The 23,572-nt window shown below is 39.8% G+C and overlaps 1 protein-coding gene and 1 long non-coding RNA gene across 4 annotated transcripts in view; one reads left to right on the top strand and one right to left on the bottom strand.

The window, feature by feature from the left end:
* LOC142072968 (uncharacterized) overlaps nucleotides 1-5,992 on the bottom strand; it is a 35,255-nt gene extending 29,263 nt beyond the window's left edge. Inside the window, exon 1 of the long non-coding RNA XR_012669600.1 lies at nucleotides 5,910-5,992. This is a non-coding gene — a long non-coding RNA (uncharacterized LOC142072968). The remainder of the gene's footprint in view (nucleotides 1-5,909) is intronic.
* The window catches only part of ATP10B (ATPase phospholipid transporting 10B (putative)), a 255,622-nt gene continuing 237,937 nt past the window's right edge, over nucleotides 5,888-23,572 (top strand). For all 3 annotated transcript variants that reach the window (XM_048861984.2, XM_075131362.1, XM_075131360.1), the window contains exon 1: nucleotides 5,888-6,057. The gene's annotated coding sequence lies outside the window, so the exon portion shown is untranslated. The remainder of the gene's footprint in view (nucleotides 6,058-23,572) is intronic.

The raw sequence follows: 23,572 nt of genomic DNA, 5'->3' as shown, positions 1-23,572 counted from the left end.
GGATATTAGACCATCCTATTGGGCGTTCCTTAATGTGCAAGAGCACAGCCTGATTGGTTCTTCTAGCCTTTTTTCCTTAGTTGATTTAAACTAGATTGTATTTATTTGCAATTCAGTGAAGAACTTGCATAAAATTAAATCTGTGAGCCTGACTATTTTTCTACAGAATTTAAAAGTCCTTTTGGGAACTGCTTTAATTAAAGAATTAGTCAGGAGAACACCTGTTTAGGTGTACTGTGGTTTTAGTTTGAAAAACACTGATTAAAACTTTTCATTTGACATTAATTTTTTTCACTGCCCCCAAAAAATCTATTGAAAGACAGAAATCAGAAGAGCATGTTCTCTCCCACATGTCAAAAAAGGTAAATCAGATCCTGCATCAGGTATCATTTGTAGCTTTGCTATTAAATATGCATTTACAAAACCGGTAGCATAAGTTACTAAACACAAGCATGTTGTGAGTGACAATGCGTGGTCAATAACAGTGAACACTATTCTGTGTCTGTCAAGTTGGAACTGTAGATCTCGCACCTTTTGGCTTCCACTTATATCAGCGTTGGACAATTGCCCATGACGCCCTTATGTGCGGTACATCAGAAGACAAATTCATTAAACAATTTGTTTGACTCACTTATATTTTTTGAAATCAGATTAGCAGTAGTAATATAAATGATTTTTTAAAATTTAATACATTTAGGTGAAACAGAATGTAGCAGTATTCAACTGCAAAAACTCTATCTTGAAGTAGCATCAGAGTTCTGACTCAAACCTACAAAACCCCAAAAAGTTAGACTAAAATTGCATCCGACGCTTCAGCCTTAACTGGTGCTAGAATGTGAAACTAGTACTTCAGTGCCAAGTATCAGAGCGGTAGCTGTGTTAGTCTGTATCCTCAAAAACAACGAGGAGTCCGGTGGCACCTTAAAGACTAACAGATTTATTTGGGCATAAGCTTTCATGGGCAAAAACCCACTTCTTCAGATGCAAGGAGTGAATCTGTAATTTTCCTGTGAAAAATGTCTTTCTGTGGAAAACTTTGTATTTTTGTTGAAACCCCAAACACATGACCCCAAAAAATTTCAGCTGAAACACACAAAATTTCAATTTGAAAATGCTGACATTGTGTCTCACGGGAGTTGTCGTTAGGCTATTTCATGTCCCCATTCTCCTCTATGGACAGAGTTGCCCAGCTGGATTGTATTTCCCATAATGCACTGTGGCATTTTAGCAAGAGGGGAGATGGGATGAGTCAGTATTTGAATAAGAACTTCAAAGAACACCTTGTAGGTGCTGCAAGAAATTAGTATTGATGATTCAGGAACTCAAGCAAGATGTTAGAGGTGTGCTGTTGCTGTGAAGAGGCCATTTTTTCAATGAGATGTAAAACTAAGGTCTCTTTCATTTGTGGTCATTAAAAGTTGCAGGGTGCTAGCTGTGATTAACTCTAGTGTCCGAGTCAAATTCCAACTCTGATAACTGCATTCTCCCATTCTAATGCTCCTCTCAGAAACAGTTGTATTCTGTTGACACAACTTTATGTTCCACCACAAAGATAGCTCTATTTCCTTGGTGGATGAAGTGATCACAATATTTTCTTTACTTTTTTATCAATGTTTGTAGAACACACTGATGCCCTGAGATGGAAACCACTGGAGAACAGTAAAGTATTATTACTACTTTCCCAATGCAAGAAAGAAATGTGGCAAAACTCCAGTCCGTGCCTATCATGTGATGGGTAAACTGTTTTTAACAGGACCCAGGCATCCAGGGAAATTCTGGGACCAAACAAAACATTGTTGGGTTAGAGAGGCAAGCATGTAAAATAAGACCACAGTTGATTAGAACATTGAATAAGTTAGTGAGAAACCTTGCAGTTGTGCTATAGTTCAGCAAAATTTCAAAACAAAAAGCCTCAGTATTCGTTTGCCCTGGGCTTGCCAACTTTGTGTTAAAAGCCTTAGCAACTCTGGCATCCTGATTCTCACAAGACAAAGCCAATCCCATTGGAATGCAATGATATGCTTACTCTACAGCTTTGGCCAGGCTTCTACATTCATGGAACGCTGGAAATCAGCACCAAGAGCATCTTGCCTGATGCATCTGCAAACAACTGTGATTCCTCTCTCAAACTTTGGCTGCAGCTTCCCTGTAGCATTGCCAGAGAAACGCTCCAAAAAAACCCACCAATCCAAATGGAAAGTTCTGTCCTTAACTTTCTTTTTGCAATGAAATGTCATGGATTCTCAATTTGTTTTGCTACTATGGACATTGGGAGGAGAAAATGTAATCTGTTTTAATTCTATTTACAGGCAAAGTTTGAATGACCTTTTACGAAGAGATCTTTATTGAAACTGTAGTTGTATAAGGAGATTATCTGAAATACAGTAGTAGAATCCAGTACATAGCATAATCCAGTATTTCTCAAACGTGGGGTCCTGACCCAAAGGGGGGTCTCAAAGCTTTTGTAGGGAGGTCGGAAGATGGTATGGTATTGCCACCCTTACTTTTGCACTGCTGCTAGTGGCAGCTGGCAGAACAGCCACCAGCAGCAGCACAGAAGTAAGGGTGCCATGGTATGGTATTTTTGGAAGTGGGCTCATGACAGCCTGAAATATTTTCAAAGGGGGTCCCAGCAAAAAACCTTTGAGAAGCCCTGCTACATCTGAGCTGCAGTTGTAAAGAAGATCAAACTTGTGCAGATATCTAACAACATAATATGGCACCGATCCTGTGAAGACTTATGCACGTATTAACTTTATCTATCAAAGCCAATGGAATTCCTCACAGGACTAATCAAGTGCCTAAATCTTTACAGGACTGGGGCTATGGTGAATTCTGAAATACATCTGCCTAAATTCCACAGCTAGTCTTTCACTTCTGGAGAGCTAAAGTAAAATTCTACTTTTGCTAATAAACAGAAAATCGATTACGGATCGTTTTCTAGTTCCCATTTGTGTTTATTCCCAGACTACTCCATTAACAAGGCCTGCTCTGGAAAATAGCAGAGCTGTACTGTGTGTTTTAGGTGCACTGCATTCATCATCCTCACTGGTGGGTACTAAATTCATATGCAACTGAGGTTTTTTTTTTACAAACACAGAGAAGTATAAAAACATCCTTTCAAACAAGACATAACTTTGCTCACCAAGGCCAAAAGGTGTGATCCTACCCTTTTTTATTCTGAGACAACAGCAGATGACCATCGAGGGAACAAAGGAAGATTTATATTTACATTATTGTGATATATTTCTTTCTTTCAGTGTAGGTGGATTTTTGTAAAAACAAACAAACAAACAAACCCCTGACTTCTAATTGCTGCATTTCTCAGAGCAATAATGGTCAGACATAAAAAGACTGATATCACGAGGGGTGAAATCTGGGCTCAGGAGAAGTCAATGCTATTTTTGCCATTGACAGCTTTAGGGCCAAGTGTCTAAAATGAGTGATAAATGGGTACAGATAAGAGGTAGGCATTGAACCCATTTCTGAGCGAGGAGTAAAGTGCACCATTTGGAGAATTTTGGACTTCCTCGAGAAGTGAATATTTGAACACAAAAAATCAAGACTATCTGAAGAAGGCAAGCATTTTAAAAGCAAAAAGAAAAGGAGTACTAGTGGCACCTCAGAGACTAAATTGGTTAGTCTCTGAGGTGCCACTAGTACTCCTTTTCTTTTTGCGAATACAGACTAACACGGCTGCTACTCTGAAACCTGTCATTTTAAAAGCAGTGCCTCTGATGGGAGAAAACTTTCTATGAGGGTTTTCTTGTAGGTTATTTTTTTCCCTCATCCTGACTTTTTATGTGGAAAAACAAGCTGCGAGCACAATGTTTATAGTAAGTATAGTTTTACAAGACATTAACACAGCCTCAGAGAGTGAAAAGCTTGAGAGGCTCAACAGCAATGGAGTGGAAACTGCTCACACATCTCAAATAAAGGGAGATAGTTTAACTCTGACCTGCTGGGGAGAAATGGCCTTTTTCTAGAGTTGGGACTCAGGAATGCCTTGAGTTTTGCAGATGAACTGTGAAAGCATGTGTTAAAGTAAAAAAGGAAAATCTTTTTTCAAAATGGTCCTATGTTTTACTTCACATAGATCCACTACTCTCTAAAAACTGTGAGCTCCACTGAAGTATCAATGAAAGTTCCAGACACAGCTTAAGGAAAGTATGCGGCTCACAATTTTGGGGGTGGGATAATCGATTTTTAAGTTGCCCAATTCTCTCCACCTGCACCAACCTTATTTTTTTTAGACCCCAGCCCTTCTGAGTTCCAAAAGTTTCAGATAAATGTGTGTGTTGGGGGGGGGGGAGGAAGTTGGATGGTCATGGGGGTGGGTTCCCTTAGTTCCAGTCCCACTCCAGCAGACTGAGGCTGGAACCAGAAATCCATGGATCTTATGAAAGCCAGCCTGTTCTTTGTGAAGTTTTTAATCCAATTTTTACAAACTTCTGAAGCTTGCATACAAATTTTGGCTACTGAACCAAATTCCAAAATTGTTGAATTTCTCTCATCAAGAAATAGTATCTAGTGTCCATTGACAGATAAATTCGTGTCTTCAACGATATTAGGGCATGCTCTACCCAGGAAAAAAATATTAAATTTTCTATACTGAGTTCTGTTTCTATACTGTTTAATTGTTTTACTTGAATATGAACTTTTCTAACTGTTCTCTTGAGTAGGAAATAAATTGTGCACAGGCCACAGGAAATCTCATGTAGATTTCTTTAGGTACCTATCCTTCCTTCAACCATCTTTCTTTAAAGGGGTTCACAGCTCTGCCATCTCAAGGCTCTTTATAAAAATAGAGTGAATACTATAACCCAGATTTTAAAGATGGAGAAACTGGGGCCTGGCTCCTTAAAGGTATTTAGGTGCCTAACTCTCCTTGATTTTAATGGGAGCCAGGCATCTAAATACCTTTGAGGATCTGGGCCAGAGAGCACAGCCAGAAAGAAAAGCCAAATCTGCACTCTCCCTGCTCAGGGCCCTGGCCATTAGACTCCAGCTGCACTGTGCCATGCACAGCATGGTGTAATTGAGAATTCTGGTTGAAGAAGTGAAAAATGGCATGAACATCTGAAAGCTACACAGCAATGTAACTAACAGCCGGTGGTGTGTTTAGCATATGCTCATGCAAACTACAGCAGTGGGGGGGGGGGGGGCGGAGAAAATACCTTCCCTGACTCTTACGTTATTGAACATTGATAGAAAATTATGGAGGAAAGTGGCTTTTCCGCATTACATAGAAATCTCAGGCATTTCTGCAGTATGTGGTTGCTCCGAAATGTGTCACACAGTGTACATGAACATACACTGAAAAAAGATTTCCCTGCTAGTTCAAGTGATATGAAATAGTAAATATTAGCTGAGATTAACTGGTTAAATGTTAATAGTGTTGTACTACAAAGGCTTATTTCCACCTTGAGAGGACAAGAGCTTAATTTAATATAATAATAGCTCAGTTCCTCAAAGCTCTGCACAGACACTAGCCAGTTAATCCCCCCCGGCTAGCACTTGCTAAACTATTTCGTTCCTTCCACCCACAAACTTTTGACTGCAAAATCTGCAGCCAGGTTCAAAACCCCACTTTAGGGCAATGCCTGGATTTTAGCAGCTCCCTCTCCAGCTGCGTAGAGCTGCACCCTGCGCGCCTCGCTATTAGGCTCTCTGGAATAGCCACCCACCTTGCTACACCCTTCTGTAATCACAATGTCCCTCAAGCCGAGGGAGGGGAACTGCGCGTTGGCAGGTGAGCGGTTGTTTGCAAATAACAAACAGTGGTTTCAGTCCAGTGAGCAGTTGTTGACCTACTTGCTACCAAGTGAAGCGAGACAGGAGGTTAAAGCCATCCAGCAGCTCCCCCCTCTCCCCAGCCTACAACTGGGGATCATTTGTAGAGCGCCTACCTTTTCTCTTGCACTTGGCAGCTCCTTATCCCAGCAGGGAAACAATAGGCAGCAGCCTGCTTTCTTAGCGCCTGACAGCCGCCCACTCCTACCTGGGAGCTGCCTGCTCCTACACTAAACCTCCCCCTGGATGAGTTGCTCCTAGGAGGTAAGCAAGTTCCCTTTGCTGAAGTTTTGTTCCTCCCTTTCCCACAGCTGAGTGGCTAGGTGGGTGTGAAAGTTACCAGTGATCATCAGAATCCAGAGGGGCTGCAGGAGGTGAGGATGTGAAACGCTGGGGCAGGCTGAGACTGGAGCAGGAGAAAGCGGCAGGCTCCTTATAATTGGAAAGGGGGAGTGTGGGGGTCTTCTCCCTGCTTGTTGTCTGCCCCTGCTGCGCCCACAGCCTGAAGCTGGAAGGCTGAGGAGCGGTTGTTTGTACTTGTCACTCTGTGTCTTGATCTTGATTTGTCTATATCCCCTGGTTATTGCTTGCTGCAGCTTAATTATTTCCTACATCTGAGAAGCCACACATCATAAACTCAGCAGGGATCGTGTTAACATTAATCCTTGCAGTGATGAAAGGCAAACAGGCAGCGTTTAACTGTGAACCAGTTCTTCCAGTACAGAGGGAGGTGCCTTATTCTTCCAGCTATTAGGAGAGCTGGCCTAACAGAGAGTTTGTGTTCTGGTGTTGGGGGGTTTTTTTTGTGTGTGTTTTTTGCAAAATCTTCACCGAAAGATTGACCTTGGTGGTGTTGGGGGAAAAAATTGAAATTTTAGCTCTAACTTACTATAGCATCAAACTAGAAGACATAGGCCCTGGCTCAAGGGAATTACAATAGGAGGCCCTGATCCAGCAATTGGGTCTTTGTGGGTGGACCCTGGGAGTTTCTGTGCTGGTGTGTGTGTGTATCGAGGGGCCAGTTGTGTAGCTGGGCTGTAAAGGCCCAATTCTGCAAACACTTAAGCATGTACTCAACTCTATTGACTTCAAAATCTATTTTACTATTTGGCGGTGGGGGGAAAGACACCCATATCAACAAGTCTCTAACTTGAGAAATGGCCAATTAAGACTAACGATACAAAATGGGGAACGGTGAGAGAGCTGCACATATTTTTTTTAAATCCAAACAAAATACAGTACTAGTGGGATACTGCAAGCACTCCAGACAAAACTGTGAATGTGTTTCACTTTCTCTATCATATCAGTTCTGCAAGGCCCTGTATATTTGTGGGAGGATTTAGGAAAATATATTTTTAAGATTCATTTCAAAGAGTTACATGTACGAGAGAAAGGAGTATGGTAGAGAGGATCAGGCTCTGTTCCCAGTAAATCTGTACTCTGGGGCAATCCCACCACTTGTTTTTTTAAAATTGCCAGCTATTCAGTTATAGTCCTAACACAGAACTGGAACAGTGTGCCGCAATTTTAAAATATGTGATTTTTAGGTAAGATCTGTGCGGTATTTGATACTGCATGGGAAGATGATTTGTACCAATAGATAGAGGGCTTGTCTTCACTATGGGGGTAAGTCGACCTAAATTATGCTACTCCAGCTAACATGAATAACGTAGCTGGAGTCGACGTAGCTACGGTCGACTTACCCCGAGGTTTTCACTGCGTTGCATCAACGGAGACGCTCTACAGTCGATTTCCCTTACCCTTCTCAGGAAGCTGGAATACCGGGGTTGATCAGAGAGTGCTCTGCAGTTGATTTAGAGGGTCTTCACTAGACACGCTAAATCGACCCCTACTGCAGCAGTGTTGATCTCTCCGTAGTGCAGACCAGCCCAGTGTACCAAACTGTTGTCTTATTCCAAAACTAGTATTATTTTCTTCATTAGTATCATGTGTGTCCCATAGATGCTTTGATGAATGGAACTTGTTTTCTAAGTAAAATAGAGTAGTTTAACAGTCTACCACCATACAAAATTCTTCTAAAAAACAAGAGTTCAACATATGCTAACCAGTTTTTTGTGTACCAAGATGTCATTATTGCCAAAACAATGAACTTGTAAAATTCACATGTTCTGTGCAGAAGCTGATAGATTTTTCCATGCCAGAGTAATATGATAGTGGGCCAAATCCTGGGCTCCTTACTCAATAAAAATTTGGACTGAGTGCTGCTTGCATAAGGTGGAGAGGATTGGGACATGAATGTGATACTGATTTCTCATTGATCCATAGATGTGCGGGGGGGACGGGACGGGACAGGCAAATGTTGTTTTTTGGAACTGTGAGGAAAAACTATTTTTCTGGTAGGTAAATTTTGAACCTAATAAGGTTGAAGTAATGTAGCATATGTTCCCATGGCTTGTGTGGTAGAAAAGCAAAATGTTACTACAAAAATGTTATTTATTAATTATACGGTGCCGTAAATGTATTTGGCACTATATGCTAGGTAGAGTGTGCCAAACAAAATACAATGCACCCTTTTATAACCCAATCATGTAGCTGGACATCTATTCTTCATGGGAGGTATACCTTTGAGATAGGCTTCCAGGCCTCTTTACTTTCAATAATGTGTGTCTGAAGCAGCCTCTGAAAACAAATGTCAATACATGTATGACTGGTGACATGCATGACATTTCACCATGGCTTGTTAGCATAAATTGTAGTTGCTAAGCAACTTTTTAATAAATTCAGATTAATCAATGACAGATTAATTTGAATGGCAGCTGGAGTGGCTCAGGACTCCTGAAAATCAGGCCGCTTCTTTTTAGGTGACTTGAAAACTTTGACCACTGTCTCCAGGTGAACTGGATGACTCATTACACGTTCATTATTTTCTTTAATAACTGCAGCCATGTGGTTTGTTTGTTTTTTGGTAGTAAAATAATAAATAAATTGCATTTGGCCATAGGGTACTTGGCTGCTATGATTTACTATTTGCCATCCTTTTTACCTTAGATTTTGGTGATTTTTCTGTGCTGTGGTTTCACCACACTTGCTTGCTTCAACCTGCATTCATGTGATACTTTGAATCATTTCATCCTATCCCTTGCTGAAGACGGCTGGTTGTTCCATAGGTATGATTACTTCTTGACTGAGAGTAGTGCTTTTGAAGCCTGATAAGGAACCATGTGACTCAAAAACCTCGTTTGGAATATCTGCCTTTGCCCCTGCTTCGGGTTAAACACCATCACCTTATTTTGTATCACTGTTCTCTAATGGCAATTGGACACTAACCCTGGGAGTTCTTTGTATCTTTACCATGAGTCTCGGCAAGGTCAGAGGAGTGTCATTTCAGTGCTACTACACATCGGTCGGAGGAGCATGAACAGATCTTTGATTTGTACTTGATTGCCTCTAAGCCCAGTGTCGATATCACCTTTTCTGAACCCTTCTGACCAGTCTTCTCAGTTCTCATTTACAGTTGTTTAAATGGCTGTTACTGTCACTATATTTATGCTCATAACTTTGAGTGTCACTCATCACAAATTGTTTCATCTTCCATTTTGCTCATGGCAAGAAATTACTTGGATAATTGTAAGCCGTTTTTTACCAAACTGGGCAAAGAGGTTACAACTTCTGTGTGTCCACAACAATAGATAATATGGGCAAAGTTTTAAAAGCTGCCTAAATCACAAAATTTTTGAAAGTGACTTAGGCACCTAACTCTTATTGATTACAAATCTGGTCATAAGTCACCTGAAAATGGAACTTGGAGTCCTGGTAATTTAGGAACTTTTAGAAATGTTACCCTACAGCTTCTGTGGGGATAACTCTTGTAAATGTTCATTTTTGTTTTTCACCCTTTGGGAAGCTGCATAAAGGCCTGATGCTGCATAACAAGACAAATTATGAGTGTGAATCTTTATGAGCAGGTGATAATGTGAACCACATAAAAATATATTGGGGAGAGAGAAACAAAAAGATTCTTGGGCTGCTGAGTTACAGAGAATAAATGAAGTATAAAAGAGATGGGATATCCTTGGTTGCTTTTCTTCCTGGACACCATCTACAAATAAACCACTAATGGGAACTTTTATTCTTACGTACATTGAGGCTATCTAAGTATTCCTAGAGCATAAATGTTAAAACATTTGGAATGTTATAGGTCATGAAAGAACAACCGTATTTAAGATTTCCTCTTCTCTTACAACTTTTCTTCCTATGTCTGCCTTGTCCATTTGTCCTAGGGTATGATCCAACTCCTAGGGAAGTCAATGGAAAAGTGGCTTTTTGCTTCAGTATGGGATCAGGCCTCTGCTTGTGTCAAGGTTCCTTCCCCACTCTGAACTCTAGGGTACAGATGTGGGGACCTGCATGAAAGACCCCCTAAGCTTATTCTTACCAGCTTAGGTTAAAAACTTCCTCAAGGTACAAACTTTCCCTTGTCCTTGAACCCTATGCTGCCACCACCAAGCATGTTAAACAAAGAACAGGGAAAGAGCCCACTTGGAGACGTTTTCTCCCCAAATTATCCCCCCAAGCCCTACACCCCCTTTCCTGGGGAAGGCTTGATAAAAATCCTCACCAATTTGCATGTGTGAACACAGACCCAAACCCATGGATCTTAAGAACAATGAAAAAGCAATCTGGATCTTAAAAGAAGAATTTTACTTAAAGAAAAAGTAAAAGAATCACCTCTGTAAAATCAGGATGGTAAATACCTTACACGGTAATCAGATTCAAAACATAGAGAATCCCTCTAGGCAAAACCTTAAGTTACAAAAAGACACAAAAACAGGAATATACATTCCATTCAGCACAGCTTATTTACCAGCCATTTAAACAAAAGGAAATCTAGCACATTTCTAGCTAGATTACTTACTAACAAGTTCTAATACTCCATTCCTGATCTGTTCCCAGCAAAAGCATCACACAGACAGACAGACCCTTTGTTCCCCACTCCCCCCAGGTTTGAAAGTATCTTGTCTCCTCATTGGTCATTTTGGTCAGGTGCCAGCGAGGTTATCTTAGCTTCTTAACCCTTTACAGGTGAAAGGGTTTTGCCTCTGGCCAGGAGGGATTTTATAGTTCTGTATGCAAAAAGGTGGTTACCCTTCCCTTTTCCTTTTGTGACAGCTTGGAAACGGGTTGGTTTTAGTGGTGAGAGCAAAAGTCTGTGTATATCTTGGTTTTATTCCTGACTCACCCCTGTGGCCTTGGGCTACTGGTTTCCTCTCTCTGCTGCCCTTTACGGTCCATAAAATGGAAATAGTTATAGCCACCATCATGGGGTGTTTTGATATCATCAGACTGCAACCCTGGGACCTGTTGGTACCAACTGGCAGAGGACACGGGAAGCACAGTGTTTTACAGTGGCATGTGAGGTCTCTACCGAGAACCAGTAGCCCACTGGTCATCATAATCATTGTGAAATGTACGTACGGATAATATTTAAGGACTTATATATGTATACTAAAAATATGTTCTTAAGGTCTTGGAGTTACGGCAGGTCACCGGGAGACGACATACCTCCTGCCTGAAAGGAACATTTCCAAGGTAATGAGATCTCTTTCCTGTCTGGTCATTTGCGAACTGTATGCCTCACAATGTAGGCCTACTTGCGTATGGAGCCAGAGGCCGAATGAAAGATTGCAAAATCTACAAGAGAGGAAATTTACAGGATGAAACAAATAGCAGGGTGTGTGTGTGTGTACTGTTTCTGAGTAAAGACAAATAATTGTTATATATTGGGGGTGCAAAGAAATATGCAGGATTCTTCACTGTGGCTGCAAACTGACAGTGTGTTTGTTTTATGAAAGAAGGGTCACAGAGGGCCATCCGATGAAGTGATCTGTAGCTCATGAAAGCTTATGCTCAAATAAATTTGTTAGTCTCTAAGGTGCCACAAGTACTCCTATTCTTTCTGAGGGCTTGGCAGTAAAGCATTGAAAGGGTTTTTGGTGAGCAATACAACGTAAGACATGAGAGTATCTAGTTAATTAAGCTTAGGCTCTAGAATGCATGTTATGATTTTATTTTATGTGTAACCATTTGTTTCCAAGGCTTTGACTTGCTATCGCTTGAATATCTGTGCTTTGTTAAATGAAGTTACGTTAATAGTGAAAGTAAGTCTATCTGAGTGCTGTGTGCTAGGCAGAGGCGTGACCTGGGTTGTACTGTTTGTTTGTTTTTGGAAGCAGCGAGTCAGTGAATATTGCAAGAGGCTGAGGCTGACAGTGCAGGGAGACACTCAGAAGGCCCAAGAGTTGGGGTCCGTGTGCCAGTCACTAACCTGTAGAGTAACAGTGAAGCCTGTGCGACCTAGAAGGGAGGGCTTGTGTTGCCCATAGTCGGTAGAGTTGCGGAGCTGACCTACGTCTGGTTCAGACAAGGCTTGCTCACGCTGAAACTCCATGAAAGTGCTATTGTATGATAGGAAAGAGTCAGTTCAATATAACTTGACACCAATAAGACTGTCATCAGGTATAGCAGCACGCAGAAATCAGAAAACAGATTTAAAGACTGGGACTGGGAAAGTCTGTCTGTAACAAAGATTAGCTAGTGGTTTATGCTGCATAATGCTTATGCGAGGCTACTGTTAGGGCCTCCCTTTTGTTGTGTAAATAACCTCAGTACATATGTCATAAGACCTAAGCAGTGTGCGACAGTGTCATTATCCCCCTTTTACAGGTGAGGAGACTGGAACACAGACATCCAAGTGACTTGCCCAGGAGGCCTCTGGCAGAGCCCAGGTTTGCTGAGTCCAGTCCAGTGCCCAATTCCAATTACTCTAAAAACTTACAGAGTTGAATAGACAATAACACTATCTCAATAGGTTTCTTAAATTATCTAATGGAACTCTGAGTGTGGAAGAGGATATAACTGCCTATAAAATATTACAGGTTGGCTCATTAAATTGTATGGCAAGGTTACAACTTTCTATTCATTTCTCTATGATTGTTTTCATCAGTGTTCAGTGGGGTGATTCCAGCTGTGTAATCATGCAGATGAGAGCAACATTTGGTTTAGCAGCTTTGCAGGGATAAGCTGAATCTGTTGGCTAAGACTCATGTTTTTATTTTAACTTTTGTTGTCGTAATTGCTTTTCTGGAGAACTTGCGGGAAAAAAAATTGGGTTTGGGGTTGTGTTCCCCAGTACATGCAATTTTAAACTTTTTATAGATCCAGTGCCCACTGAAGTCAATCTGGAAGACTTCTGTATACTTCAATGGACCTTAAGGGCTAAATTCATTCTTGGGGTTACTCCACTGCAGTCAATGTAGTTACATCAGGGATGAATTTAGTCCTACTGCATTTGACTTTCACACGTATTCAGGGAACAGCATAACCTGTTCACCACCCTCCTTTAAACATGTAAGATTTCTTGAGCTGTAAAATGATACCCCTATAAGCAGTTATTTCATTCTAATGAAATAGAAAGGGACTATTGAAGGGACTATCCTAGCCTTCTTCTCCCTGAGTAGTCCTTGCATATTTGATAAAGTGAATAATAACCACTCAAACTCAAATGATGATGTATTCATCTAACATCATTCCCTTAAAATACAGATAGCCCCTCTTAATATTTCTTTAAATTACTTGATGGCTGTGTACATCTGACACATTATTACATGGATGAATGACTTCTTCTAACTTATTTTGGTGCCTACATTTATATCAATGTTTGTTACAGAAATAGTCAAGACCCTTTCACCGTGAAGGCTTTTTGGAAAGCAACTCAGTATTGTGAGAGAGAACCTATTTGTTTTCATTTTAGACAATGGCACTAGCAAACTGGAACTTTTCTTTCCTTATGCACATGGCATATAGATACATGAGCATTGAAGTAACATAGAAAATGTGTGGTGCCAGACTGAAGCATTGACAAGTGAAACATTGTGCTTTTATCAAGTGACTGGGTGTGTGCTTCTAAGACACACCTATGGGTAAGCAGTAAGTGAAGTTTTTGTATCCATTCAAGCCATGACCTCTGTTCAAGCTGCCAGAAGTTATGACAAAGGGTTTTGAGAGTCTGTACTGGGCTGAAGCACTCTTGCATCTTTAACCCAACAGAACTGTTTCTGGAGGATTCTTTGCCTAGTGCAGCTTCCAAATTAAAAGAGGAAAGGAAAATGAGAAGATCACTGCAATATGTTTGGATGTCTCTCCTTAGATTTTGCTAGTTAACACTTTATCTTGTAAAAGCACTTCCTTGGCTGTCTGAGAGATTCGACTGGAGGTTTTGAGTCCTGTAGATACGTAGCATGAAGTATTTTCCCCATTTGTTCTCCTGAAACCTGTTTAGTGATAGTGGAAAAGGTTAAGATGAAAGAGGTGCATTTTACGATCAGTATTTGCTTTGAATATATAGATCAGTGTTTGAGTATTTTCTTTTCCTGAAATGTAGCCAGAGCCTTCAAGGTGCTTAACCACAAGCATTATTAGCAGCCAAGATTCAGGGTGCTGGATTCTAAAATCTGTGCGATGTACACCTCCTACAAACAGCCCTGAATGGAACCCAGTGTGCTGAGCTCTTTTGAAAAATATTCTTTGACTATATTATGATAGTGCTTAGCAGCCCCGTTATGTTAGGCACTATACAGACACCTAGTAAGACAGTCTGTGCTCCCAAAGAGCTTACAATCTAAGCAAACTGAATAGACAAAAGATGGGAGGGGAAATAGAGGTGCATTTTGAAATTATTTGCTGAATATTGCTCAGCAGGTCGGTGGCAGAGGTGGGAATGGAACCTAGGCCTTCCAAGTCTCAGTCCAGTGCCCTATTTGCCAGACCACATTGTCCATCATCAAAAAGATGTGTCAGATTGTGGGGGCTAAACTGCATTGAAAAGTCTTCCAAAGAGGACTGAAGTTAGAAGAGGAAGCTGGGAATCTGGATTAGAGGGTTCTATCCGAAGAGCTTTTACCAAGTGAATTAACTTCTCTATTAACTTCAGCTATCCTTCTATAAAATAATATTTTTTTCAACCCACAGCTGTTTTAGGAGAACTGCTTTTAAGCATCATGAGCTTCATGTGAATTTACACAGTCCCTTCTACACACAGTATTTGGATAGTAAACCAAATACTTTATTCTCTCTATATAAAATGCCTTATATCCAAAGTTTTCAACATGAAGCCTAGAATATTTTTTCCTATTTGGTCAATATTAGTACCATATTTCATATTGGTGTGGAAATAATCCTTGCTTTTAGAAAGAAGAGGGCTGGATTTGGTGTCATCAATTACATGTTTTTAAGAGGATAGAATAAAGGTAAAGCTCATCAGTGTAGGAGACAACTTTCTTGGGGGCTGATCTGAGACTGTGGACCTAAGGAACACAAACTTTACCACCTTCTACTCCCAGTGCATGGTACATTACTTGTGGTTTCTAACGTAAATACATAACAGCAGGTATATTTATCCCCCCCCACCCCCAAAAAAGACCTCTACCAAAACAAAACTCTCCATTGCACATGCTTCTCCCCCTGAGCAGAAGATGAAACACCTCACCAAACAGCATATGGCATGTGCCGAATGCACTGCAGGAAGGTGCTCAGACACTATGGCGATGACTGCTGTATCAGAACCTCAATATAACTGAGATCTAATATGGAAGTGAGGTGAATACTGGAGACAGAAGCAGAAATGGAGATGGATTTTATACACGGTCACTGTGCTTTTTCGTTTTCTCATAAAAAGTCAATGTGAAGTAGCATTCTCTGCTTCCTGCATCTGTTGTAAAAACCTTGGATGGAACGTCTCATTTGCACTCTGCATCTTCAGGCAAAAATTAATTGTATGTCAAACCACATTTTGTGGTGGTGTTCAGACAGAATTATTCTTTGGATTTCTTTCTTTCTCTTCCTCCTACCCTTTGGCAGCATTGGCAAGCCTGCTATGAAGGCAGTAAGCTCTAAAGACCTAATTCCTCCTCAGCTAAGCTAGTGTAAAAATCAGGAGTAATTTGCAAGGAGTCAGTGTAGTTATACAATTGTTATGTGGAGTGTGAGTGGGAACAGAATAAGGCCAGCGGTTTGGACAATATTTAGGTAATGACTTATACTGACTTACTGACAAACACCTGTATTTGTAGTGACCGCTATCTTTCTTATTAAAGCATACTTGCCTATATGTATTGGAAATGATGTACAAACAAAAAGTAAAACATTGTTGTGAAGTTATTTAGTGAGTTTCAAAATTACTGGACCAAATGCAAACAGAATCTAAGCTGGCATATTTACATTTTTCTTGGGGCCCTTAGTTTATAAATTACATTGGTAAGTGAGCATGAATTTAAGTTGATGTGCATCTTCAGTCTCTGTACTAGAACACCAGACTGAGCATTCAGAGACTTGACTTCTATTCCTTTCTGCCACTAGCTTGCTGTGTAGACCAGGGGCAAGTCATTTCCACTCTGTGTGTCTGTTTTCCTTACTATCCTTTACCATTTTATCTGTTTAGACTGCAAACCCTTTACGGTAGGGACTTTCTCTGTGTGTTTGTACTGTGCCTTGCCTAGTGTGGCCCCAACTTCAGTTTTGGCCTTTAGGTGACAAAGTAATACAAATAATCTCTGATTTTGGCCGCCTGAATCTGCGTCCCTAAACTGATACATTTTGCATGCCAAGGAACCAGAAAAAGCTGTAAGCTAAAGAAAGGCTGAACTGTTTTTATTTGCATCCTGCTGTTGGTTACTTTTTATCCTACACTCTTCTACTGCAGCCCTGTGCATATCAGTCACAGCGTTGTAGAGTCCTATGGACTCATTCGGCCAAATTCAGAAGAAATGTGTAAGGAAGGGAGGAAGATGGTTACATGTTGGTAAACTGATGGTAATTTAAATACTGTAAGTCTGTTCAGAGAATTTTTTTTAATTGGTGCAATACATTCATTGGTGAGGCATGAAGGTAAAAATTACACCAGGGTAAACTTTCTAGACTGAATTAGGTTCTCTTCTAAATTTGGCCCCTTAGCATCTTTTTCGTTATCACAACTAATTCCATTAATCTTAAAATGGGTTTGTAGCATGTTGCTGAACCTTTAAAATCACAGTGTGCTCAACAGGAGAAAACAAACAAACAGCAAACCCCCAAACTTCCTGCTAGAGCTGGTCAAAATTTGTTGGAAAAATGTGGACAAGTTTGAGATGAAATTTTCCCAACTGTTTCCCCTTGTTTGTTAAAAATCTATAGAGCTAGTCAATAAACTTTATTTTCAACTTTATTTTCAACTAATTTTTTTCCAAATAGCTTCACTTGCCACATGCTTTGGAGTCTTCACTAAATGCTTAGACCTGCTAGTCATAAAAAAAACTCCAGAAACTATCTAAATCTGCCCAGTATTTCCAGTAGTGATTTTTGGTGGTGTTTATTAATCTAATTGGGACACTAAAATGATCCCCCTCCCCTGTATTTTAAAAACATTGGGATGTGCTTCTTCTGTCACTTTGGCTTTCGGTGGGTGTATGTAATAAAAGTACATTGTTAGTTTGAGTAATGGCTCATTGATTGGTTGTTTAATGCCTTTTTAGGCTAGAAATGATTTTCACCCTACTAATTTGGTTCTGTCCTATTAGGAGACATTCTTTCTCTGCCATGTTTAGCAGATTGCTGAAATTAGCCTGGCTATATTCTGTTGAACAACAGTCACATCTTCAAGTTGTCAAACGCCTGGTCTTGCCAAAATGTTTTTGTATCTGCCCTAGTTTCATCTCATTGATAATGTCAGCACAGCTCTGAGAAGTGTTTGTTACTTAACTGCAGCTTTGAGACCAGGAGGGTTAGGTACACAATGTGTTATTTGTAACAGCTACTAAAATATAGGCTGTTGTTTCTTTTGATTTAAAAAAAAAAAACTTGTTTATGGAGGCATAGATTAAAAAGATTGAACCGCAGGGAAGAAGTGGAAGGCTTCCCACATCAGATCAAATCAAATCAAATCAGAGGAGAATTATATTTAGTCTACTGACTTTAGGGTAGAATGTAATGTTGGTGTAAACTCTGAATCTAAGCCCTGATTCAGCAAAGCATTTAAGGAGGTCTGTAGCTGGAAGCATGGGAGTAGTGATCCCATCCTTATTCAGCAAATCATTGAAGTGAATATCTAGTCCTTTGAAAATCCAAGTGTAAGCTTTTGCTTAAGTGCGTTGCTGAATCAGGGTCCTACTCAGTCCTAGGAGGGAGTCAAAAGTCATTACAGTCTTAGTTGTTCAGCAGCTTCTGTAAGAGATGGTGGTGGTCGTAGTCTGGTTCCTAGTAAAGAGTTGTTGTCACCATCAGAACTGGTGCTAATTCATATTCTTGTTGGCAGTCTCCATAGATACTGGAGCACAGAGAGTGAAATACTTCCTTATCCACCGCAAGGCGGATGATTCAGGGCTGAGGCATGCTGGTAGGGTGTGATGTGGGGATTCTTACTGGGCTGCTGCGCATGCTAGACCAGTTCTGTAGATCAGTAGAAAACTTCAGTCTCCCTTTTTGTAAATTGGAGACCTTAATCAAGCGTGAAGATATATTTTATAATGAATGTATGTGATTAACACTAATGAATCATTAGTTAGCAGTATCCACCTTCAGTATCTGTAATGCACGTCCTCAACTTCTCTATGGGGCTTGCTGACTACTCTGGGTGGAAAATTGTTTTCTGTCCCCATAAGGATTTTGAAATTTTTTCCTGTACCAAATTGGGATGAAGAAAATATTTTGCAAACTAAAAAAGCCCCTTTCATTTCGGTCAACTGAAATGTTATTTTTCAATTTTTACACCTTTCCCCCCTCCTCCCACACACTTTAATTTATACTTTAACAAAAAGTTAAAGAAAGTTAAATTTTGAAACAAAAAGTAATTTTGATCCAAAAAACTTTTCATTTTGAAAATGTCAAACTGTGACACTTTAACAATTTCAAAACCTTTTCAAGTTGGGAAATTTGTCAAAAGTGACTCTTTCCCTCAAACAGTTTTGGTTTTGACAAATTGGCATTTTTAGGCGGGAGGGGAGCAGAAAACAAAAGTTTAATTGTAAAATTCCTGACCAGCTGCAGTAGCAAGAACCTTAAATCCTGTTCACTGTTATATCTATATGCATAAATTCATAACTTGTTTTGTTTGTTATAACTCTGCCATTGTTCCATGTATTTTATGTTTTGTTATAATATTGCTATCTATTAGTCTTCTTTTTAAATGTTATCCACTTAACTAACAAATTTTGGTTTGTAATGAGGGGAGAACTATTTCTTTGTGGATTACGGAATACAAAATTTTTCCTTCTGGACAGAAATGACTAGCTCTGAAACCAAAGAACATGGAAATCTGCTCTAAATTCTGGAGCTCACGGGGTCATTTGTGCTTCATACTGTTTCCAATCTAACAGTAGAGTGGGAGAGTCCTGTGCATTACTGCAGGCATGTGTTAGACACAATGATAAAGTCTCTTTGCTGTGTAGTTTTTAATATGCTGATATGACAGACAAGTTTTAATGAGTATTCTGGTGATTAATTCAGACTAATCTGTTGAACAATGAACAATCTGGTAATTAACTGAACTTGATATATGATAACTAATTAGTTGATATAACAAATAGCCAAAGTACAGTTAATATTTTTAAACAAATATTTTAATGATATTACAGAACATCTTTCAAACATGTTATAAATAGTTTGTTCCAGGGGGATCTTTTATTTTAGGACTCCATATTTTTTTTTAAACTTGCTGTGCCGATAGGAAGGTAGAAATTTAGCTTTTAGCACAAAGCAATAACTAAGGATTGGTGGTCTCTGTCACTGACTTGCTGTTTGACCGTGGACAAGTTAGCTGACCTCTCTGTTTCAGTTTAGCCATTTACAAAGTGTGTAATAACAAAGTATTTATCTACCCTGCAGAAGACCTATAAGAATTAATGTTTACAAACAGCTTTGCAATGCTTGCCTGACACAAGCTTCCACAGTATCCACTAAGAAGCCTCAATATGTGCCTCACATTTATCACAGATTTCTTTAAATTTAGAAGGAAACCACATATCTGGAGTCTGAGATTAACACAGTAACTATTGGCAAATGTTTGTTTTTTAATTGCAGTCACTGTGTATAAGTAGAAAGTGTTGCTAGAACTGTTCACGCCACTGGTTATAAATAATAATCACTGAAAAGTTAGCCCTCTCTTTTCATGAGTCACTGATTATAAAACAACCTGAATTATGCAAATCCAGACCAGTTTAGACATGTGTAAACTAGTCATGGTTCAAGCACTTCTTCATCCCCATAGCCAATGGATGTTGGGAGTAGTTCATGGATTTGGTGGTGGATGGAAGGGGACAAAGCAAGGGTAGCTGAAGTAGCAGTGGAAGGGAGAGGTGAAGTGAGCTGCTATTTTTCGTCTTGGCCAAGACTCCTGCTGGATCCTGAAGACCCTGGGTTTTGCAAGTCTCAGCTGCTTAGTGCAACCCAGTTGATACTCTCTCACAACCTGCTTTTGGGTCATGTCCCACCATTTGAAAACTGCTTATCCAGTCCATCCATCCTTTTGGTGAACAGAGCTATGAAGTGGGGGAAAACATTAAATAAATTTATTTTTAAACATTAAATAATTTTTGTTTTTGCTCTAATGCTCTGGGGATAGGTAGAGACCTTGGGGTGGGATTTTTCAGAATTGCCATGGGTTGGTTTAATTCTGTTCCCATTGAATTCAAGTCCCATTGACTTCATTAGGGATAGGGTTAGGCCACCACTGAGCCACCACCACTTTTAAAAATCCCACCTTCTAAGCCCATGGTTTTGTCCATTTTTCGAAAGCTGAACAGCAAAAATAGAAACTGTTTTCTCAGGGACGCTTAAACTGAGATATAAAGAGAAGTCTCAACCTCTTATCTTAAACAGAGTCCTTGAGAATTGGTCTCTTCCTTCCTCCTGGAGTATTTCTTAAACCTTTTACCTCCTCCCCCACTACAACCTGACACCCAAGTGTTTACAGGTTTGATGAGATATTTTATGTTAGGCTGCAGGTATGGCGTGAAACTTGCATAAATCCACTGCCGATGCCTGTTTGAATAACAAATGCATATTTTAAAATCCCCATCCTTTAACACAGGAGACTTCACTGCAATTCTGAGGGAGCTTACCTAGATAATGAAACATGGTGGAATCTTCAACTCTTAATAATTAAGGTTGAACCTGGGATGACCCTTATGTGTATCCTGAATGGGTTAAATTATCCTGACATAAAGGAAATAGGTAACTTCTGAGATCATAGATCTTTGAGGATTGTCTTTCCAGGAGCATATGGTGTACATTTCAACTCCTAATTCTCTAGCAGGAGTTGTGCCCAACTGTTTGAACAGTTGCTCTTAACAAATTATATAAGAGAAGAGGGTTTTGCCTGCCTTCCTTTTGAAGAGATAGAAATGATTTAGAAATAAAAGAGGAAGGGAGCTGAAGAAAAGCTTTTTAATTAACAGTCTTGGTTGTTATGTTGTTTCATGGGGTGTGAACTACCCATTTCATCATTCCGTTTCTTTATTGCTCTAGTCACACGGGAAACCTCTGCACAGTGTTCTTCATTGTCTCATTAGTTGATTAGATTAAGACAAGTTTTAGTGGAGTTAATGGTGTTAATTAAAAGGGTGATTCTGTTGAAATCTGGAAAATGGTCCTACTTATGAGAAGATAGGGATTGGTGTAGCAGAACAGACCAATGATCCGACTAGTTAAATATCTTGTTTCGTGCTGTGACTAATACTGCATGCAGTTGGTACCCAAAATCTACATGAAGCACCTCATTGTCTAATACTATACAATAGGAGGACACTCTTTTTACTTCAACTTATGTTCTAAAGCATTTTCCACTTTTAAATTATTCAAATGTAATTATAGCCAAATATCAGAAGCTTGTATTATAGATACATGTTCACAGAGTAGGGTTTTTGGAGGGGTTGGGGGAAGGACAAACAAAACCCCAAGAAAATATTTCAACAAATTTTGGGGGCAGTCCGGCCCTCGCTGAAGTCAGTGTTGACAGCAGTGGTGCAGGGTTGTCTTAGTAAGTAGGAGTCTCAAAAGCCATATTGAATATTTTTTTCAAATTTAGCTCTGTGACGTTCTTCCCCTTACAACTCATGCTTCTCTTTTGATTTTTGCTGACTTGCTAACATGAATCATCTGGTTTGCATAGACTATCATTTTTTTTTCCATTTGCTTCCGTCAGTTTCTCTCCAATGTGATATAAATCCCCCACAGTCAATTCTGCGTATTAAAAATGTGATAAGAGAAGCTTAGAGGAAATTTAAAGGCAACCACCACCCTCTCTCGTTGTTCCTCTCTATCACTTTTCCAGTGTGCATTCTGCATCTGTATTAAGAGAGCTGCTCTGTGGGTCTGGAAGGTTCAGTGGGCCAGTCCTGTAGACCAGCCATTCTCAACTGGCGGGTCTGGGGACCGAGAGCAGGTTTCAGGGATCTGTCAAAATAAATCTGGCTTCACCTGCAGATTGGAGAAAGCTAAGGGAGAGAGCTCTACCTCCACCTCCTGACTCACCTCAGCAGGCCACCCAGCAAGAAGTTTCACACTGGTTAAATAAAACAAAAATAATGTTCATTTTTTTATATTTGTACCTATATCATCCTTTTCTTTTATATATTGTGTGTGTTTAACTGCATTACTATCACTATAATATAGCTTTTAATCTACTGGATATGCAGAAAAACAGTTCTTGTGACACAGCTGGGCCATAAAGTTTTTATAACATGTTTCTTGCACTTGGAACAGCCCCTTTCACCAGCAGGTGTCACTACACTATATCAGAAATTAGATGGAATATCAGAAATTAGAAGAATTTTTTATCTGGGGGAAAGGTCAGAGCATAGTATGAAAAGACGACATTTCACAGATCTGGTCTCTGTCTGAAAAAGAAACCTTTTTCAGAAGAAATTCTATCACTGGAGAGAGAGAGAGGTTTAAGAAATATCTTGAAGAAAGATGAACTTCTTAGAACCAAAAAAAAAGTCTTTCCCTCTCATTACTGTATTTCTCTGTAATTAACAACCTCATTTTAAAGTGTCATTGATTACAGGTGGACAAAATGTGCTCCGAATCCTGCATTCTTTGCACACTTAAATCTCCCACTAACCTCAGTGGTGGTCAGGGGGTGTCCAAGAAATGCAAGCTCAAACTTGAAGCCAGTGCCAAATGCAAATAGAGTATAATTACAGGGGCTAGATATTGTCTTGACAATAACTCAAATTCTGCTTCAAGTTCAGTCCTGCAGAAAGAGAACCCGACTTATGTTCTTATTCTCACGTTTCACTCTAGTTACTTGCAGTGTGATGTCAGTTCTGCAGTGAGCGTCATATGGGTGTAGGGGTCATTGCAGGATCTCATTGCAAATTCAGGGCCGTATGATCTGATCACAAACCCATTCAAGTCAATGGGCTGACTCCCACTGACTTAGACCCCCATTGACTTACCTGGGATTTTCATGATGCCTTGAATATCAAATGTTTTGTCTGTCATATGTATATCTATGTTTAAGTTAAGGAAAGCGAGCTCTTAGGATCTGTCAGTCAAGAGTTTAGCCAATAGAAAAAGAAAAAAGATTTAAATGTTAATGGTTAAAATACAGCAATTTAAGAATGCCCTGTAATGGGAAAATCCAATTCTTTCCTTTGCAGGTTCTTGCAGTATCAGATTAAAAAAAGTAGTAAATAAAGTTTTAATGTTCATTATATGTGGCATGCACACTGAACTTAGTATCTACTGTGAAATGCAGATGGTTTTAGCTCTGTAGCTGAAAAGAAAC

This window comes from Caretta caretta, chromosome 8 (genome assembly GCF_965140235.1).
Source record: "Caretta caretta isolate rCarCar2 chromosome 8, rCarCar1.hap1, whole genome shotgun sequence".
NCBI classification, from domain to species: Eukaryota; Metazoa; Chordata; order Testudines; family Cheloniidae; genus Caretta; species Caretta caretta.
Note: the sequence above shows the minus strand (reverse complement) of the source record. Positions and strands in the feature narration are given on the sequence as shown.